Source organism: Schistocerca gregaria, chromosome X (genome assembly GCF_023897955.1).
Source record: "Schistocerca gregaria isolate iqSchGreg1 chromosome X, iqSchGreg1.2, whole genome shotgun sequence".
NCBI classification, from domain to species: Eukaryota; Metazoa; Arthropoda; class Insecta; order Orthoptera; family Acrididae; genus Schistocerca; species Schistocerca gregaria.
This window is the reverse complement of record NC_064931.1, coordinates 718,926,930-718,948,833: the sequence shown is the minus strand read 5'-3', so window position 1 is coordinate 718,948,833 and position 21,904 is coordinate 718,926,930.

The window sequence follows — 21,904 nt, the reverse complement described above, 5'->3', positions numbered from 1 at the left end:
TCACTTGAACAAGAACAAAAATGGCAGAACATCCTAAAATTTCAATTTCTTTCCTTGATCCACAAGCCATAGAGATTGTAAGATTGAATGAGAACGAAATCTGGAACTAGATATTACTAATTGTTATAATGCTGCTGAATTAATTTTCGTTCATTTTTTTCAAAGCAAAGAAAAAAGAATCAGTTAATTGATTCTACTTTATTGGATAAAGTTCAATAACAAAGTGTACATGTAAAGAATGGAAGAAATGAAATTTTTGTTCCAGAATCATGGAGTCTTGAAGCTCTAAATAACTTTTTAAAAGCTTGTGATGCTGTTAGAGGTTTTAAAAGAATATACTTGAATAACAATTTCAAAGTAAGTCCATTCATTTTTATTCAGAATTATGCTATCTATGTTATAAATATGAATGGATGAATGAAAGTTCAAACTACACAAAATAATGACTTTATGTGCAACTTTAAAAGAGAACATTTCGAATGATACAATTACATATTTAATTACATATGGTAAAAGAAATTTAACTAATGATTTACAGTGCAGTATATTAACAGAAAACATGTAAGCTGGAAAACTTAGATTTTAAAAATTAAAACGTTTGGAGAGCGATGAATGTGAGTGACACTGTTTAAAATCTAGTAAGTGAACTTAACAGTTACAGTAATAGTTTTTTAGAAGTGTTATCTAAATTACAAATCTTACAATATTTTAAAAGCTGAAATTTTAGTAACTAAATATGGTCAAAAAGTTTTATTAATTTTAGATGATAAATTTAAAATAATTTTCTAGATTTTTGTACTAAAACCGTTTCAGAAGACAAAGAGAAATTAGAGAAAATGATAAGGTTAAATTTTATACATCGAAGTAAACAACGAAATATAGATCATTCACTTCATCTTTCTGAACCTGAACCAAATTTAGATTTTAATTTTTTTGATTTTTAACTATATAAATTTGGTATGAACCATGGACCTTGCCGTTGGTAGGGAGGCTTGCATGCCTCAGCGATACAGATAGCCGTACCGTAGGTGCAACCACAACGGTGGGGTATCTGTTGAGAGGCCAGACAAACGGGTGGTTCCTGAGGAGGGGCAGCAGCCTTTTCAGTAGTTGCAGGGGCAACAGTCTGGATGATTGACTGAACTGGCCTTGTAACAATAACCAAAACAGCCTTGCTGTGCTGGTGTTGTGAACGGCTGAAAGCAAGGGGAAAGTACGGCCGTAGGTTTTCCCAAGGGCATACAGCTTTACTGTATGATTAAATGATGATGGCGTCCTCCTGGGTAAAATATTCCAGAGGTAAAATAGTCCCCAATTTGGATCTCTGGGTGGGGACTACTCAAGAGGATGTCGTTATCAGGAGAAAGAAAACTGGCGTTCTACGGATCGGAGTGTGGAATGTCAGATCCCTTAATCGGGCAGGTAGGTTAGAAAATTTAAAAAGGGAAATGGATAGGTTAAAGTTAGATATAGTGGGAATTAGTGAAGTTCGGTGGCAGAAGGGACAAGACTTTTGGTCAGGTGAATACGGGGTTATAAATACAAAATCAAATAGGCGTAATGCAGGAGTAGATTTAATAATGAATAAAAAAAATAGGAATACAGGTAAGCTACTACAAACAGCATAGTGAACACATTATTGTGGCCAAGATAGATACGAAGCCCACACCTACTACAGTAGTACAAGTTTATATGCCAACTAGCTCTGCAGATGACGAAGAAATTGAAGAAATGTATGATCCAATAAAAGAAATTATTCAGATAGTGAAGGGTGACGAAAATTTAATGGTCATGGGTGACTGGAATTCGGTAGTAGGAAAAGGGAGAGAGGGAAATGTCGTAGGTGAATATGGACTGGGGCAAAGAAATGAAAGAGGAAGCCGCCTGGTAGAATTTTGCACAGAGCACAACTTAATCATAGCTAACACTTGGTTCAAGAATCATAAAAGAAGGCTGTATACATGGAAGGAGCCTGGAGATACTGACAGGTTTCAGATAGATTATATAATGGTACGACAGAGATTTAGGAACCAGGTTTTAAACTGTAAGACATTTCCAGGGGCAGATGTGGACTCTGACCACAATCTATTGGTTATGAACTGTAGATTCAAACTGAAGAAACTGCAAAAAGGTGGGAATTTAAGGAGATGGGACCTGGATAAACTGCCTAAACCAGAGGTTATACAGAATTTCAGGGAGAGCATAAGGGAGCAATTGACAGGAATGGGGGAAAGAAATACAATAGAAGAAGAATGGGTAGCTTTCAGGGATGAACTAGTGAACGCAGCAAAGGATCTAATAGGTAAAAAGACGAGGGCTAGTAGAAATCCTTCGGTAACAGAAGAAATATCGAATTTAATTGATAAAAGGAGAAAATATAAAAATGCAATAAATGAAGCAGGCAAAAAGGAATACAAACGTCTCAAAAATGAGATCGACAGGAAGTGCAAAATGGCTAAACAGGGATGGCTAGAAGACAAATGTAAGGATGTAGAGGCTTATCTCACTAGAGGTAAGGTAGATACTGCCTACAGGAAAATTAAAGAGACCTTTGGAAAAAAGAGGACCACTTGTATGAATATTAAGAGCTCAGAAGGAAATCCAGTTCTAGGCAAAGAAGGGAAAGCAGAAAGGTGGAAGGAGTATATAGAGGGTCTATACAAGGATGATGTACTTGAGGACAATATTATGGAAATGGAAGAGGATGTAGATGAAGATGAAATGGGAGATACGATACTGCATGAAGAGTTTGACACAGCACTGAAAGACCTGAGCCGAAACAAGGCCCTGGACTAGACAACATTCCATTACAACTACTGACGGCCTTGGGAGAGCCAGTCCTGACAAAACTCTACCATCCGGTGAGCAAGATGTATGAGACAGGCGAAATACCCTCAGACTTCAAGAAGAATATAATAATTCCAATCCCAAAGAAAGCAGGTGTCAACAGATGTGAAAATTACCGTACTATCAGTTTAATAAGTCACAGCTGCAAAATACTAACGCGAATTCTTTACAGACGTATGGAAAAACTAGTAGAAGCCGACCTCGGGGAAGATCAGTTTGGATTCTGTAGAAATGTTGGAACACATGAGGCAATACTGACCCTACAACGTATCTTAGAAGCTAGATTAAGGAAGGGCAAACCTACGTTTCTAGCATTTGTAGACTTAGAGAAAGCTTTTGACAATGTTGACTGGAATACTCTCTTTCCAATTCTAAAGTTGGCAGGGGTAAAATACAGGGAGTGTAAGGCTATTTACAATTTGTACAGAAACCAGATGGCAGTTATAAGAGTCGGGGGACATGAAAGGGAAGCAGTGGTTGGGAAGGAAGTGAGACAAAGTTGTAGTCTCTCCCCGATGTTATTCAATCTGTATATTGAGCAAGCAGCGAGGGAAACAAAAGAAAAGTTCGGAGTAGGTATTAAAATCCATGTAAAAGAAATAACAACTTTGAGGTTCGCCGATGGCAGCGTAATTCTGTCAGAGACAGCAAAGGACTTGGAATAGCAGTTGAACGAAATGGACAGTGTCTTGAAAGGAGGGTATAAGATGAACATCAACAAAAGCAAAACGAGGATAATGGAATGTAGTCGAAATAAGTCGGCTGATGCTGAGGGAATTAGATTAGTAAATGAGACACTTAAAGTAGTAAAGCAGTTTTGCTATTTTGGGAGCAAAATAACTGATGATGGTCAAAGTAGAGAGGATATAAAATGTAGACTGGCAATGGCAAGGAAAGCGTTTCTGAAGTAGAGAAATTTGTTAACATAGAGTATAGATTTAAGTGTCACGAAGTCATTTCTGAAAGTATTTGTATGGAGTGTAGCCATGTATGGAAGTGAAACATGGACGATAAATAGTTTGGACAAGAAGAGAATAGAAGCTTTTGAAATGTGGTGCTATAGAAGAATGCTGAAGATTAGATGAGTAGATCACATAACTAATGAGGATGTATTGAATCGGATAGGGGAGAAGAGAAGTTTGTGGCACAACTTGACCAGAAGAAGGGATCGGTTGGTAGGACGTGTTCTGAGGCATCAAGGGATCACGAATTTAGCATTGGAGGGCAGTGTGGAGGGTAAAAATCGTAGAGGGAGACCAAGAGATGACTACACTAAGCAGATTCAGAAGGATGTAGGTTGCAGTAGGTACTGGGAGATGAAGAAGCTTGCACAGGATAGAGTAACATGGAGAGCTTCATCAAACCAGTCTCAGGACTGAAGACCACAACAACAACAAATTTGTTAGATTTCCGTTTTTTTAATTAAATGAAAATTTCTTTCTAGTGTGTAGTTAAATTTTTTAAATGGAGGATACTGTAAAACTAAAACAGTTGTATCATGTCAAGAAATTTTAAAAAATATGCCCTTTGGTCCAGAATCGGCATACTTATACTAACATATACTAACCACTCATGTACACAAAATACACCTGGCACCAAAAACTGTTCTCCACCCTTATCATTTCTCAAGAGGAAGTAAGAAAGGCACATTTTGATTGCCAGGGGCTTATGTTGATCGATGTAATCGAAGAGCTGGTTTTGCATGGGCATATGGTAGGATTTCAATCTGAGAATAAGCTATAAGGGTCTTCAGAGACACAGAAATCTGAGTAATTCTCAAGGAAACTCAGGGGCTGTGAATCTCTGAATCACAAAGTTCAGTGGGAGTATACTCCTGACACTACTGAATGGAGTTTATCTGACTCTCTGCACACTATTACTGTGTATGATTTATTCAGCTCTACTATTATACTGGCTTCAGTCTCACTAATGAACCGTCTCTTCAGGGCGAGACCACGCTGTACAATGCTCACAAAATTTCTAGACGTTTCCCTCTGATATACATAGCAGTCATCTCTATGAAAATTACCATATTTGGGCAGAAATCGAGGTGCATACGCTATTGTCATGCGCTTGGTAGAGAACTGGAGTCATGCACTTGCTGGACGTTGGCTTACCATGTGTTTATTGGCTGTGTTCGGTACAGCACCAAGCTGATGATGTTGAGTAAATGATTGAGCAAACGCTTCCGCTGCCTTCCTAAGAGATCTCTTAGCTACATAGTGAATTTAATGTCACTTTTCGTCTGTTAATATTGGATTCCACGAAAACGTCAAGTAATGATCCACTGACGTATATGTCAATGGTCCTTCAAAGCTACGCTGGTAGTCTCCCACATTATGTCCTTTAAGACGGTTTCTCACAGGCATGAATTACTTATACTTGCATCCCCCAACCACTATCCTTACTTAAAAGTTAGTAGTTCTACACCCAAAAGTTGGAAGTGCTCTTTACGCGAATATCAACATGGTGACAATTGAAGTTATATGTAGTTAGAAGTTAGGATCACCCAAAGCTTACCAGTAAGTCGTGGGTAAAACTCACTGTTCCCTTTGTATGTGAGTTAATTTGATTGTGTAGCTTTTAGCCAATGAGCTTATAAATTTGATGTGTGCCTGTTGTGTGCAGAAAATATTGATAATGGGTGGCGACTGGGTACATCACAAGTGGCTTATTAGTGGGGAACCTAATCGATCTGATAAATCGCCCGTAGGACAAGCACCTTGGCAGTTGTATAGAAATAGGAGTAGGCAGTGAGTCCAGTGAGCATTTTGCCACTGAAGAAAGTTCAATACGTTGGTGAACAGCATTGAAGTCGTTACCATAAAGGGTGGCTACTTTGGCCTACAAGGTCCTGTCTTAATAACTGGTAGTAGCCTGTAAATGAAATGTACCTCTTTGCAAATGGTAGGATGTAGATGTAGTTGTAAACCACCAGAACTTTTAAGCTAAACGAGCATTTTCTCTGTCCCAAAGCTGGTCGATGCTGGTGAATATACACTCCTGGAAATTGAAATAAGAACACCGTGAATTCATTGTCCCAAGAAGGGGAAACTTTATTGACACATTCCTGGGGTCAGATACATCACATGATCACACTGACAGAACCACAGGCACATAGACACAGGCAACAGAGCATGCACAATGTCGGCACTAGTACAGTGTATATCCACCTTTCGCAGCAATGCAGGCTGCTATTCTCCCATGGAGACGATCGTAGAGATGCTGGATGTAGTCCTGTGGAACGGCTTGCCATGCCATTTCCACCTGGCGCCTCAGTTGGACCAGCGTTCGTGCTGTACATGCAGACCGCGTGAGAAGACGCTTCATCCAGTCCCAAACATGCTCAATGGGGGACAGATCCGGAGATCTTGCTGGCCAGGGTAGTTGACTTACACCTTCTAGAGCACGTTGGGTGGCACGGGATACATGCGGACGTGCACTGTCCTGTTGGAACAGCAAGTTCCCTTGCCGGTCTAGGAATGGTAGAACGATGGGTTCGATGACGGTTTGGATGTACCGTGCACTATTCAGTGTCCCCTCGACGATCACCAGAGGTGTACGGCCAGTGTAGGAGATCGCTCCCCACACCATGATGGCGGGTGTTGGCCCTGTGTGCCTCGGTCGTATGCAGTCCTGATTGTGGCGCTCACTTGCACGGCGCCAAACACGCATACGACCATCATTGGCACCAAGGCAGAAGCGACTCTCATCGCTGAAGACGACACGTCTCCATTCGTCCCTCCATTCACGCCTGTCGCGACACCACTGGAGGCGGGCTGCACGATGTTGGGGCGTGAGCGGAAGACGGCCTAACGGTGTGCGGGACCGTAGCCCAGCTTCATGGAGACGGTTGCGAATGGTCCTCGCCGATACCCCAGGAGCAACAGTGTCCCTATTTTGCTGGGAAGTGGCGGTGCGGTCCCCTACGGCACTGCGTAGGATCCTACGGTCTTGGCGTGTATCCGTACGTCGCTGCGGTCCGGTCCCAGGTCGACGGGCACGTGCACCTTCCGCCGACCACTGGCGACAACATCGATGTACTGTGGAGACCTCACGCCCCACGTGTTGAGCAATTCGGCGGTACGTCCACCCGGCCTCCCGCATGCCCACTATACGCCCTCGCTCAAAGTCCGTCAACTGCACATACGGTTCACGTCCACGCTGTCGTGGCATGCTACCAGTGTTAAAGACTGTGATGGACGCCGTATGCCACGGCAAACTGGCTGACACTGACGGCGGCGGTGCACAAATGCTGCGCAGCTAGCGCCATTCGACGGCCAACACCGCGGTTCCTGGTGTGTCCGCTGTGCCGTGCGTGTGATCATTGCTTGTACAGCCCTCTCGCAGTGTCCGGAGCAAATATGGTGGGTCTGACACACCAGTGTCAATGTGTTCTTTTTTCCATTTCCAGGAGTGTATACTAAATATTTTCCTGGTGTAGACCTTAACATTTAACATAATCAAATGCAAAGTGAGTAACATTGCTCCAAAACATTAGCCTGTCTTCAAATAAAGTTTATATTAAGTGATGCAATGTATCTGACTCAAGGTCTACTTAAATGTAATTTATATTACATATTTTTATACTATTAGATGGTTTTTACAGAGTTTTAGGCTACAGCAACATCATTTTCAAAAGTTATTTTACAAAACTACTATGTATTATGTATCTTTGTTAGAAAAATTGTCCAAAATTGAAGAATATGTTGGTAGTAGAGTAGTTGGGTTATGGGTGCAGTTTTGAAATAAAATTGATATCAAATTAACTAAACTGATCAATTAATCACCCTGCCCCCCCCCCCCCACCCACTACCACCCATCCCCACACCTAACCATGCCTACCCCTGCACCAAGAAGATTTCATGTAGTTTTCTCAGCCTGCAGGTGGGCCCAGCCCCTTAACCCTCCTCCAACCCTATTCCAACCCCTCTCCCAACCTAGACTATTGGCAGAAATTTCGAGTTTTGGCAGGAATTTTGGTGGGAATTTCAAATTTTGGGGTGAATTTCGAATTTTGGTGGGAATTTCTTTGTGCCACATCTGTACTGATATCTCACCCGACCCCCACCCAGGAATTGGCAGGAAATTAAAATTGGTGGTTCCCTTTCTGGGACTTGAACCCTGGTCTTCCTGGATAGGAAGCCCACGTGCACCGCTCCAAACACAATTATATCACCAGAGTCGCTTGGAATTGATGGGAAATTATAAATTTCGGTGCCGCTTCTGGGACTCGAACCCTGGTCCTACTGGCCCATGTGCACCCCCAACATATGGAAAGAGGAAGGTAAGTTAGTGTACTTATTTATTTTTGTTGGGAAACTGACACAAAGATCTGTCCTAATTATATAATTAATCATAAAGATCAGGCCTAATTACACAACCATATGCATAGCACTACACATAGACGGCATAAAATCGCGATACAACTCAAAAACTGACTATGCCATACAACTGGTGTTATCATACTGGAAAAAAATTCGCAATACCACTCGAAACTAGTGACAGACACACTCAGACTTTTCCCTACAACCACATGCTGGTGGGAAAGAGATAGTGGTGTGAGGTACTATCCTTATTATTGTTGGTGGGAAATACATTCAACTGACGAGATGCTGGTGTTTCCAGGTAGATTGACTAGCGCCGAGAAGTCGCCGCTGCAATGGCCAGTGCATTGTAGACCGGGAATAAAGTAGAGGTTTGTCCTTATTAGGCAGGAAGCCAACAAAACAACTTTGAGCGTTCTGCTAAATTCCATGGGACAGGACACTGGCGCCCAGACATCCAGACTCTGTTGCAAAACATATTTGTGAAAGCACGAGGCCTTTAGGGAGTTTACGGCCGTTCTTCGTAAACTTCGAAATAGACGCAACAGGGGACATAACAAACTTTTTATGAAAGGGTGTGGTACCATCTTGGTTGTATTTTTAGCAATAGACACGGCTTAAACCCTTCGGAAAGAGGCTGCGAAGCTGATTAGTCATATCGGTGTATGCAGAGCTAAGGAGTGCTCTCCGAGCTTCAAAAGCTGTGCTCCAGCTAGTGATTGGGTTGTGCTAAAGTGGGGGAAGTCTGAGATGTAAATGGGCATTTGCTACCGAGCTGAGGAGGAAAGCGGACAGAATGAGAAGATCTATCTTGTTTTGGCGCTTCTCTAGTGAAGAATTGCAGGTCCTACCTAAATGGTGAGACCTGTGTCATTTGCTGGTGTACCACTTAGAGCCTGTGGCAGTCTCCTTCTGCACCGTCAGGGGTACTGCTTCTAGCATCACGCAAACAACAAATGATGCATGGGTGTACTTATTTGTCATGAGTCGGCCGTCTAAACATTTGACGTATTCCGTCTCGCGTAGTTGTGGCACGGAGTCAAATTGGTTTGGCAGACCAGCACTCAAGTCCACCTGCTCACTGGAATCCAACCGCATTTCAGAGGCTCATAGGAGAGTGCCTACATTCCGAATTAACCGAACGCGAGACAACGTACTTGCATTTTTCTGGCGCGTGCCATTAATAACAGATTGTGGCCGTCCATGACTTCAGTCGCCGAGCGCATCGGGGTGTGCCGCCCTTACCAGCAGGGGGGTAAGGTATTCGCTGCTACGGTGTAGGGCTCCAATATATGTTTCTCAGCACCCTGTTCTTTCGAACCATATGTTTCTTTTGTTGGAATAGTAGAGTTTAGATGCTTGATGGTGGCGTAGTTTTTGTGCCATAACCAGGATTCACGTGTATGAAGCAAGATAAAGCGATTAGTGTTCTGGTTAGTTTCGTATGTCGATCCTCGGCTGATCACTTTGTCCACCATAGACACCATGTTGAAAATGTTTGTCTGACGTTTCTTTAGTAATATTTGTTGTCTTGTGATGTTAAGGATGAATAAATCTATTGTCATTTAGATCACAACTTCTCCCTGAGTTCTGATTAACAATACCTTCCCATTTTATTATTAAAGTTTATATCTGAAAAGTAAGTAGAAGGCTTTCACCGTCACACCGCATAAAAAATGTCCTATACTACCCCGTCTGACCAGGAAAATACTGCATTTGCGCTAGGTGTTGGCAGCTGCAATACATTTACAAACAATTTCGGAACACAGAACGAGAAGTGATGTCGTGATCGCATGGATAGACATGGATGGACATACAATCGATAAAATGACGGAAAATACGTGTCAAATGAGGGAAAATATGCCGAAATGCGTGAAAATTGAGGGAGTACTTGCATGTCTTCTCATTGGTGCAGAACAATTCTTGTACATGGGAACGAGTATACCACAGCAAGGGGAATACGGGAAAACGGCGAGATGGAAGCACCATGAACTAGGGATACAATCTTTTATTTTTCGATGAGGTAACATTCTACTGTATATCTATTGAAGTGATAGTGATATGCGAGAGTTGACTGCGGTGTTTGAAGCTTTCCTGAAAAAAAGGGAACCATCTGCCTCTAAACGTACTTGCATATGCGTTAAAAGATGACACAGAGTGGATGGAGTGATCGGTTGAGAGGGAGTTGTAACGAGGTGGGATTTAATGGTAGACTGATGGTGCATTCTGGAGAGAGGGGGACATGTCACTGTAGGTCAACTGACCATTTTTTCCCGTTGTTCTGTCGGAATGCATCAGTTGTGTGACATAACTTGCGTTCGACTCGCAAACAACTGCGTGTTATGTGTGTGACTTAGAGCACTGTCTACTTGCGATAGTTAACAGCAAACTTCCCAGACATAAGAGGAATTCCATCCTGTTTCGACATATACCTCTAGATGAATGAACATTTATCCAACGTACAGCATCCCCCTGCCCCATCTTGGGCATAAAATAGAAACTTCAGTTTCAGAACTGCGGTGATTCTAAGTTATCGGCAGGTGTTTGTGAGGTACTACAATCCCCGTAGATGAAGACGAAATGGGTGATACGATATTGCGTGAAGAGTTTGACAGAGCACTGAAAGACCTGAGTCGGAACAAGGCCCCCGGAGTAGACAACATTCCATTAGAACTACTGACGGCCTTGGGAGAGCCAGTCATGACAAAACTCTACCAGCTGGTGAGCAAGATGTATGAGACAGGCCAAATACCCTCAGACTTCAAGAAGAATATAATAATTCCAATCCCAAAGAAAGCAGGTGCTGACAGATGCGAAAATTACCGAACTATCAGTTTAATAAGTCACAGCTGCAAAATACTAACGCGAATTCTTTACAGACGAATGGAAAAACTGGTAGATGCGGACCTCGGGGAGGATCAGTTTGGATTCCGTCGAAATGTTGGAACACGTGAGGCAATACTGACCTTACGACTTATCTTAGAAGAAAGATTAAGAAAAGGCAAACCTACGTTTCTAGCATTTGTAGACTTAGAGAAAGCTTTTGACAATGTTGACTGGAATACTCTTTTTTCAAATTCTAAAGGTGGCAGGGGTAAAATACAGGGAGCGAAAGGCTATTTACAATTTGTACAGAAACCAGATGGCAGTCATAAAAGTCGAGGAGCATGAAAGGGAAGCAGTGGTTGGGAAAGGAGTGAGACAGGGTTGTAGCCTCTCCCCGATGTTATTCAATCTGTATATTGAGCAAGCAGTAAAGGAAACAAAAGAAAAATTTGGAGTAGGTATTAAAATTCATGGAGACGAAGTAAAAACTTTGAGGTTCGCCGATGACATTGTAATTCTGTCAGAGACGGCAAAGGACTTGGAAGAGCAGTTGAACGGAATGGACAGTGTCTTGAAAGGAGGATATAAGATGAACATTAACAAAAGCAAAACGAGGATAATGGAATGTAGTCAAATTAAATCGGGTGATGCTGAGGGAATTAGATTAGGAATTGAGACACTTAAAGTAGTAAAGGAGTTTTGCTATTTAGGAAGTAAAATAACTGATGATGGTCGAAGTAGAGAGGATATAAAATGTAGACTGGCAATGGCAAGGAAAGAGTTTCTGAAGAAGAGAAATTTGTTAACATCGAATATAGATTTAAGTGTCAGGAAGTCATTTCTGAAAATATTTGTTTGGAGTGTAGCCATGTATGGAAGTGAAACATGGACGATAACTAGTTTGGACAAGAAGAGAATAGAAGCTTTCGAAATGTGGTGCTACAGAAGAATACTGAAGATAAGGTGGATAGATCACGTAACTAATGAGGAGGTATTGAATAGGATTGGGGAGAAGAGAAGTTTGTGGCACAACTTGACTAGAAGAAGGGATCGGTTGGTAGGACATGTTTTGAGGCATCAAGGGATCACAAATTTAGCATTGGAGGGCAGTGTGGAGGGTAAAAATCGTAGAGGGAGACCGAGAGATGAGTACACTAAGCAGATTCAGAAGGATGTAGGTTGCAGTAGGTACTGGGAGATGAAGAAGCTTGCACAGGATAGAGTAGCATGGAGAGCTGCATCAAACCAGTCTCAGGACTGAAGACCACAACAACAACAACAACAATCCCCGTGTATAACTCTGCTTGACAGATTTCCAGTTTACTGAGTTAGTGGCGGCATGATGTGTACTTTCACATGCCAAATAACGCTGCTATGGTTTTGTCTCTTTCTTTATAAGAGGCATTCTCCGTTACTAACGATCATTTTATATAGGACTGATGCGAGGGTAATACAATTTCTGAACCCTGATCGGATGTGAATAGTGGTGGCTGTACACCTCTGGAAAGCTATATTGTACAATTATCACAAGGAAATGATGTTTCAAGGACGCATTTTTTTTCAGTTTACAGCTTATCGCTATAGTTTATCACAGAGAAACCTGCAAGGAGAATGTTTGTCATACGCTGGAAATATATTTTTTACACTGGGATAGTAACAGCGTTGCATTCAATCTGTCTAATAGGTCGGAAACCGCAACGGTATAACATTATAGCACGTTTTAAGAGCAGAACCTTGTAGCCTTAAGAATGCACGTGTTTATATTCTCTCTTACCAGTAAATGAATCAGGCAAAAACGAATACAAACGTCTCAAAAATGAGATCGACAGGAAGTGCAATATGGCTAAGCAGGGATGGCTAGAGGACAAATGTAAGGATGTAGAGGCTTATCTCACTAGGGGTAAGATAGATACTGCCTACAGGAAAATTAAAGAGACCTTTGGAGAAAAGAGAACCACTTGTATGAATATCAAGAGCTCAGATAGAAACCCAGTTCTAAGCAAAAAAAGGAAAGCAGAAAGGTGGAAGGAGTATATAGAGGGTCTAAACAAGGGTGATGTACTTGAGGACAGTATTATGGAAATGGAAGAGGATGTAGATGAAGTTGAAATGGCAGATACGATACTGCGTAAAGAGTTTGACAGAGCACTGAAAGACATTAGTCAAAACAAGGCCTCGGGAGTAAACAACATTCCATTACAACTACTGTCAGCCTTGGGAGAGCCAGTCCTGACAAAACTCTACCATCTGCTGAGCAAGATGTATGAGACAGGCGAAATACCCTCAGACTTCAAGAAGAATATAATAATTCCAATCCCAAAGAAAGCAGGTGTTGAAAGATGTGAAATTACCGAACTATCAGTTTAAGTCACAGCTGCAAAATACTCACACGAATTCTTTACAGACAAATGGAAAAACTGGTAGAAGGCGACCTTGGGGAAGATCAGTTTGGATTCCGTAGAAATATTGGAACACGTGAGGCAATACTGACCTTACGACTTATCTTAGAAGAAAGATTACGGAAAGGAAAACCTACGTCTCTAGAATTTGTAGACTTAGAGAAAGCTTTTGACAATGTTAACTGGAGTACTCTCTTTCAAATTCTAAAGGTGGCAGGGGTAAAATACAGGGAGCGAAAGGCTATTTACAATTTGTACAGAAACCAGATGGCAGTTATAAGAGTCGAGGGGACATGAAAGGGAAGCAGTGGTTGGGAAGGGAGTGAGACAGGGTTGTAGTCTCTCCCCGATGTTATTCAATCTGTATATTGAGCAAGCAGTAAAGGAAACAAAAGAAAAATTCGGAGTAGGAACTAAAATCCATGGAGAAGAAATCAAAACTTTGTTGTTCGCCGATGACATTGTAATTCTGTCAGAGACAGCAAAGGACTTGGATGAGCAGTTGAATGGAATGGACAGTATCTTGAAAGCAGGATATAAGATGAACATCAACAAAAGCAAAACGAGGATAATGGAATGTAGTCAAATTGAGTTGGGTGATGCACAGGAAATTAGATTAGGAAATGAGACACTCAAAGTAGTACAGGTGTTTTGCAACTTGGGGAGCAAAATAACTGATGGTGCTCGAAGTAGAAACGATATAAAATGTAAACTGTGAAACGTCACCTTAGAAAAATTATACATGACTGTGCTTTAAATGACACACAATACTTTTAGCGCAACGCAATCTGCCTTTCAAACATCCCTACAAAAGAATGGCCCTGACTAACATTAACCTATACGTTTGACAAATCGCTTACCTTACAAAAATCTTGGTTACTCGAACTACTGCAATACAGCGAGCGCCACTACTGCCAGCTAAATAAAAGATTCAAATTACTGAAGGCGCTAACTACTGATAGGCATAGTTAGCAAATGAAAGATTTTGATAGAGAACAAAGAATGTATTTACCTCAATAGTGTTCAAAAGTCATAATGTATAAAGCAGTTCATGACAGCCAGATTACAAATTTAAAAACTCCGCCATCTCTCTCTCCACACACTCCACTGCTGGCGGCTCACCTCCAACTGCGCGACGCTACGCGCTGTTCACATCCATGTGCCCAACACTACAATGGCAGACAACAATGCAAACTAGCCACAGACTGCACGCAGCACAGCCAGTGATTTTCATACAGAGCGCTACGTGGCGTTACCAATCAGAAAACCTAAACAGCCTACTTACATCGCCTCCATGCTCCCCACAAAAAATTTTACAAATTTTTTTGGTCACTGGCCAATACATATTTCTTAAATTTTTTCACAATTACAACAACAAAGAAATAAAATGCACACACTTATTGATACAATGTTGGTCAAAAGCTAAAATTTTCTCACAGTCCATAAAGACAGTCCTGGTGATTCATCACAGTAAAACTGCCGTTTGTTTTCTCAAAGTCTGAGCAGCAAATGACAATGCACACGAAAGTAGTGGATTTCCACGCAGTCTTGAAGAAGTTGTGTTGTCGTTCCAACGGAAAGACAGCGCTGACTCTTGACATGCTGACAGGTAATGGGCCACGACAGAGCCAGTCGAAGTTTTGAAGAATATTGGTAGGTAGGTCATCACCGAGTAGACCTACTGTAGTTCAGGTAGAGATTACGGTATTGGTGGGCCACCAGACGTGCAGACCCACTGCAGTCCTTGTAGAGATAATCGTACTGATGGGCCATCAAAGATTCAGACCCACTGTAGTGCTTGTAGAGACGGCCAGCAGCCATCTGTTGCGACTGTGCAGGTGCACAATCACCATCGAAGAGTCTTGCAGACAATATAGCAAGTCCATGAATCACCACTTGTGCCCTCACAAAATTTTTTTTTGAAATGTCCTTAGAACCAGCAATGCTGTTAATCAGTCCCTTTCTGACTTATTAACACACGTCCAAACACTAACAGTCCCAACTTCTCACATACTGTGCATATATTATGACCAACAGAAACATGTGCAATGAAATGATACTTAATTTGAAGAACTGGTGTCTATACAATTATAAATTTACAACATATGAACACAATTACAAAGGTACAAAATACATAATTAAAAACAAAATAATACAGATAACATTTGTAGTAATACAGGCTTTAGAAAAGAGTCTAACTAAGATATACATCAGTGTTCCAGGAATTATGACATAAGTAAATACATAAAAGATCAGAATAACTTTTGAAACATCAACTTCACACATGAGCATTAAAATAAAATAGAATAAATAATGTCTAAGCAGCTTTACAAGGTAAATAACATATTATAAGAAAAATTGTTTTGCTGCAGTATTTTGCAAACAAAACTTTCTTTATTTTTCATAGATCTCATTGTACAATACTCCTTTTGGCCCAAATCTTTTTCATACAACTACTCAATGCTTTCTTTCCCTATTCTCCATAGTCAGTTTCTTATACAGTCTACCCCCTCTTAAGCTAACTTAAATCTACTGAGCTCAGATGCTAAACTAAGGGACGAGGCAATGCAGCAGCACAAAACATGTAATAGAAACAGCAATGAAAAAAATGGAAATTGTCAAAGCAAGCAGCAATATTACAACTAATATAAGGCAATGAGCAGCAAACAAGAAAAATAAATCAGTAGTAAAACTAGCTTAACAGAGTAATACAAAGTGAAATTCAGTAGCACTATGCCTGGCACACAGCATCAGCAAATGCAATAACTTATATCTAAACATGTCAAAGCTCAAGCAGAAAGAATATTACAGTAAAAATGGCCATGTTTAATACCTATGTCACATCTTAACACTAAGGTGATGCATCACAAGAACTTACGCTAGCAGATAAGTTACCAAATCGTAAAAAAATTATTTATGCAATTCCTGTGAAAGGAAATGTCTATTTATGTGCCCTCGTTTTCTTGGAAGTAGATCATAAATTTATTATTGACTGGATCTGTAGGCATAAAATAACTATATTAGTACATCTATTAAATTTTATTTTAACCAATGCTGCAGTGCAGATAGAAACTAGATATTAAACAAAATGAGTAAATAAATATATAAAGCAAGCCAGATGGCATTTCTCTCAACTAGCAGGACAATAGGCGTGAAATGTTTCTCATCATTTCATTAGGCATTTTAGTAAATATCATAAATTAAGAGCTCCACAGTATACTAATATGTTTTCAAGTTTGAGCGTGTCGTATTTGTGATGCTTTCTACAAAGGAATGTCAATAGCGAGGATAATGGCCTCTTTTTTTTTTCTCCACCACACACTAATGGCTTTTTTCCAGGCGACTGTTGCGCAGCAGGGTGCCCACAACGCATTCCGTGAAGGTGGTCACTTAACTTTCTTGCCGAAATATTTACGACAGCAGTGACAGTCTCATATAAAAAAAGTTAAACAGGTCGAGAATTTGCGTTTCAAATCTGTAAAAACAAAATACTGTAAATATAACAGTGTCCAAAAAAATTTCCCAGCATAGTGATACATTCACGCATATACACACATTTCATAACTCTTAATGAACAATTCTCGGTTTCCAGCATCGTTTTCCACAAATCAGAGTCCCTAACCACTACTCATTATTCCTTACCTTATTGTACATATACATATTCGTTGACACTTCTTCAATATTTCATCATAAGAAATACGTAGCATAATCAAATTCCTCATATACGGCAGCACCATCTTACCGATCACAAGCATACCTCAACAGCATAATACACATCGTCGTCGTAATAATATCATAACATCCCAGTCAATTCTCAAAATCGTCGTAGTTTCCTCCAATAATTTCAAAACCTAAAAAAATTCTCTGCTCATTTCAATAGTGTCATCTACCTCAAACGTACTTTAAAAATCGTGATCCCATACCAAATACATTATTCAAAGCTCTCATAGTATCACAATGGTTACAAAAAATATGAACGGTTCACACAGTACAGACGAAATACAGTTTCATAAGTGTGAAGTTGTCCAGCTGTGTAATTGCGTAAGCATCTGTCACTGACGCCGTAAAAATATGTTTGCTTCTCTCTTAAATAATCAGATAGCTGTGTAATTCTGTGTCAGAAAAATATGGTACCGATGTGTAAAGTTGCATAAGCAAATACCATATTGGCTAGTAGGGCTCCTTATGTTTGCCAAACACATTGTACACAATGTAAGTGTGTACCCCCCTGAGGATTAATGTAATTATACCATCAGGTGTTACAGAGTACAGCAATGGAATGAAATGTATCAGGGAAAACCTTTATATCATTGTAATTCAAAAATCTTTAAAAATATATGTTTTAAGTACAAAATTTATCACTCAAATACGTGTACTGTGGCGCTAAACTGTGCGTCTTGTTGTAAGATAATCTCTGTGGAAGTGTCGTAGTTATCGTCCTCCGAAAGCTAAGTTCTGCAAAAGTCAGTGTACTTACCTCATGATAAGCAAAAGTGAAATGCTTTGCGTATAGATATCTTAGTTATTACGCTTATTGCCGTGATGAAGAAAGTACTGTGTTGTAAAGCATTGTTGTGCTACGGAAAAGGCAGTCTCATTGTAGCTATACCACAAAAGTTACTACTAAAACATGTTTTACTTTCCAGAATAACACAGAAAAACTGTGCAGATATAAAACAGATAAAGCGCAAAAGCAATAATATGAATTGTGTCACTCATTAGTAGCGTCGTGATATAATCGTGTAGCTGTCAAATAAACTAACTACTGTGTCATCTGATATATCTCAGAAAGTAATTTAAATCCAGAATGTATTTTCAAGTAAATCAAAATGTTGCATTAAAATCTCTTTAGCAGTACCGGTACATGTTCTAAGCATGTGAGCCTTATGGTCGTTACATAATCGTGCCACTAACAAGCAAGAATGTACACACACAGTAACATTGTGTCGTCTGTTCACTATAACAATGCATTTGTAATTACTGTCTAAATATCTTCCCTAGGTTCTAGACTGGATAGTTAACTTTAAAACATAGTTATATGTTAACAGTTTCTAAGTGTAACAAAGAGTACTAGTAATGTGAAGTGAAAAATTAAGGAAAGGAAAGACTAAGTTAAAAGGCAGATTATCTCTCAATAAATGGTTTTATATGTGAAATGTGGTGCAATCCTTTACTCTTCCTAGTGGACAGACTTTAAACTTCACAGCAATTATCATGCTGTATACGTCGGTGAGAAACGCTAAAATTTTTCGCAAAGTTAGCGTCTATATTGTTATCCGCTGAGCCAGCCGGCGCACGTGGCTGCCTGCGGTGCGAGTCATTGTCTGCTATCTCTTTGTTGGTGTGCGTCGTTATTGGGATTAGGAGACCTAACTTCTACAAATTCACCTTGACGAGAAGGCCCTGCCCTGTTTAAAGCTCGCCAGTTCTGATGCAATTCAGGTCTGTCGTTACGATCATATCGTCTGTCGTCATGTCGGTAATTTCTGTAATTAATTTCTTGTCGGTCACGTGGTGGAGACTTTCTCCCTGAATTGTCACTGCACGGTGGACCGTTGCGTCTGAAGTTATTCTGTCTCCCGTAATAATAATTGTTTTGGTTCCCATATTGTCTGTTTCTATGGTAGTCTCTGTGATAGTCATTACCGCGGAGAGGTGATCTTTTCCTGTAATTATAACTACTGTGCCAACGGTTGTCATACAGGTGGTGTTTGTTTCGGTCACGATTTACGTTGTAAGAGTAGCCTTCTCGTGTATTATTTCTGTCATCGCGAAATTGTGACAGATGTGACCTGTAATTGTTGTGCTCCTGTTTTCCCGTTCTGCGATTGTTAGTATCAATTTCCAGTTCTTGTAATAGTCCCTGAAAAGCTTCAATGTCGTCTTTGCAACGTCCTGCTAAAATAATATGTCGTAAATGTTCAGGCAATTTGATTAAGCAAATGCGGATGAGTTCTGAGGGGATGCCTGCGTTTGAAAGATACTGATTCTTATGCAACATGTCTTCAAAATATTTCACAAGAGTGGAGTATTCAGATTGTTCGAAATGTTTCATCATTATGATGCTGTGTTTTACTCGGTCTTGTGTAGCTTGAGACCAATATGCCGAGAGGAAGGCATGATAAAATTCTCTGTCACTGTGACAATCGTGAACGACCGATCGCATTCTTACAGATGGTTCCTTGTCTAAGTAGCCACACATAAATTCTAATCTGTGCTGCAATGACCAGTAGGGAGGAAAACAATGAGAGAATTGATGAAGCCATGCTCGTGGATGAATGTTGTTGCCAAAATTATTAAATGTTTTGAATTTACGTGTAGTAATGAACAGCTTATGGTCAAAATCATCATGTCGGCGAGTCGCATGTAGGTCATTGTTACGTCGTTTCGGCGGTTCCACCTCAAAATTCGGTGTACCTTGCCAATTACTTTCATAATTTCCGAAGTGCCCTGTGATTATTTTGTGGCTGTTCCGTATTTCTATGTCCCTCTTCCCGTACTGGAGCGCGAATGTCCTCTGAAATACGTAATTCTTGTATTACCTGTGTCAGCTGATCTTGTACTTCCCGGATTTCTCTTTGGTGTTAGGTAATAATTTGATTCTGATTTTGTTTGAATTTCATAATTTGTTCGCACTCTTCTGTGTCATTAAAGACTACCGGTTTTGTGTCATTCAGATTACCATCCAGCTTCGTAGATAAATTATTTAGCTGATCTGTAAGTTCAACTACTTTCTCTGATAATGAACTAATTTCCTCCATGTGTCTTTCTGAACCAATTTTCAGAGTATCTACTGTGTCCTTTAAGTTTTCTTGAGTTTTTGCAAGTTGCGTAACCGAATCGGTAGATGCAACTGAGTCAATTTTAGCTTGCAAGGTATCATGATTTTCAGTAGTTAAATCTTCTCGTGTTTGTTCAAGTGTGGTGTCTAACTTTTGAAGCTTTTGCTGTGTTTGTCTCTGATTTTGTTCCATTGTGTCTAACTGTTGCTGTGTTTGTCTCTTATTTTGTTCCATTGTGTCTAACTTCTGAAGTTTTTGTTCAATTGCGTCTAACTTTTGAAGATTTTGTCCCATTTGTTTCTGATTTTGTTCAAGCGTTGTGTCTAACTTTTGTAGCCTTTGTCCCATTTGTTGCATTAACTGTAATAACAATCCCCTGGTGTCTGAAACATGTTCCTCAGTGCTATTCGGCAGTGCATTTGAACCGGCAATATTCGCATTTTGAAAAGCAGAAAATGTGTCTTGACTTATTTCAAAAAACGGCGAGGACGCAAAACCTGAATCTACAGTATTTGCAAGATTGTGTCCTGTCATTTCGGAATCCTGAGGCGAGCTGTTGCCGACCGATAGATCGATAATGCTTCCATGTTCACTAATTGTTTTTCTGTCAACACCATTATTTGCAGGCCGCTCCATTTCCCTATGCACAATTACCAAATTACTACTTTGAACATTAGTTAATTCATTAATCGGTGGCGCAAACACACTGCTTTCGTCTTCACTGTAATTTCTCAGTTTACTTTTGAGCCTAGTATTACGTTTTTCACACGCCATTATTGTCACAATATTTCACAGGATAACACAGAAAAGTACAATTTGAAGAGCAAAAATAAGAGAACACATGAACGTAGCACTGAAAATAATATCTAGTTAATTGCAAACGCAGCTGCGAAATACTTGCTGCAAATCTACATGCATGCCCCAACTGTTTTACTGTACAACAATGAAAAACTACAACTACAAAGGAAATTCTCTCTATAATTACGCACTAGCAATAAACAATAGCTACACTAATTACAGAAACTACAAGAAAAAAATCAGAAGATACCAGTGAGGTATCCTCGGCTAAGGGTCGACATATGAAACGTCCCCTTAGAAAAATTATACATGACTGTGCTTTAACTGACAGACAATATTTTTAGCGCAACGCAATCTGACTTTCAAAAATCCCTACAAAAGAATGGCCCTGACTAACATTAACCTATACGTTTCACAAATCGCTTACCTCACAAAAATCTTGGTTACTGGAACTACTGCAATACAGTGAGCGCCACTACTGCCAGCTAAATAAAAGATTCAAACTACTGAAGGCACTAACTACTGATAGGTATAGTTAGCAAATGAAATATTTTGAGAGAGAACAAACAATGTATTTACCTCAATAGTGTTCAAAAGTCATAATGTATATAACAGTTCATGACATCCAGATTACAAATTTCAAAACTCCGCCATCTCTCTTCCCACATCCACAACTGCTGACGGCTCACCTCCAACTGCGCAAAGCTACGTGCTGTTCACATCCATCTGCCCAACACTACAATGGCAGAGAACAATGCAAACTAGCCACAGACTGCACACAGCACAGCCAGTGATTTTCATACAGAGCGCTACGTGGCGTTACCAATAAGAAAATCTAAACAGCCTACTTACAACTGGCAATGGCAAGGACAGCGTTTCTGAAGAAAAGAAATTTGTTGACATCGTGTATAGATTTAAGTGTCAG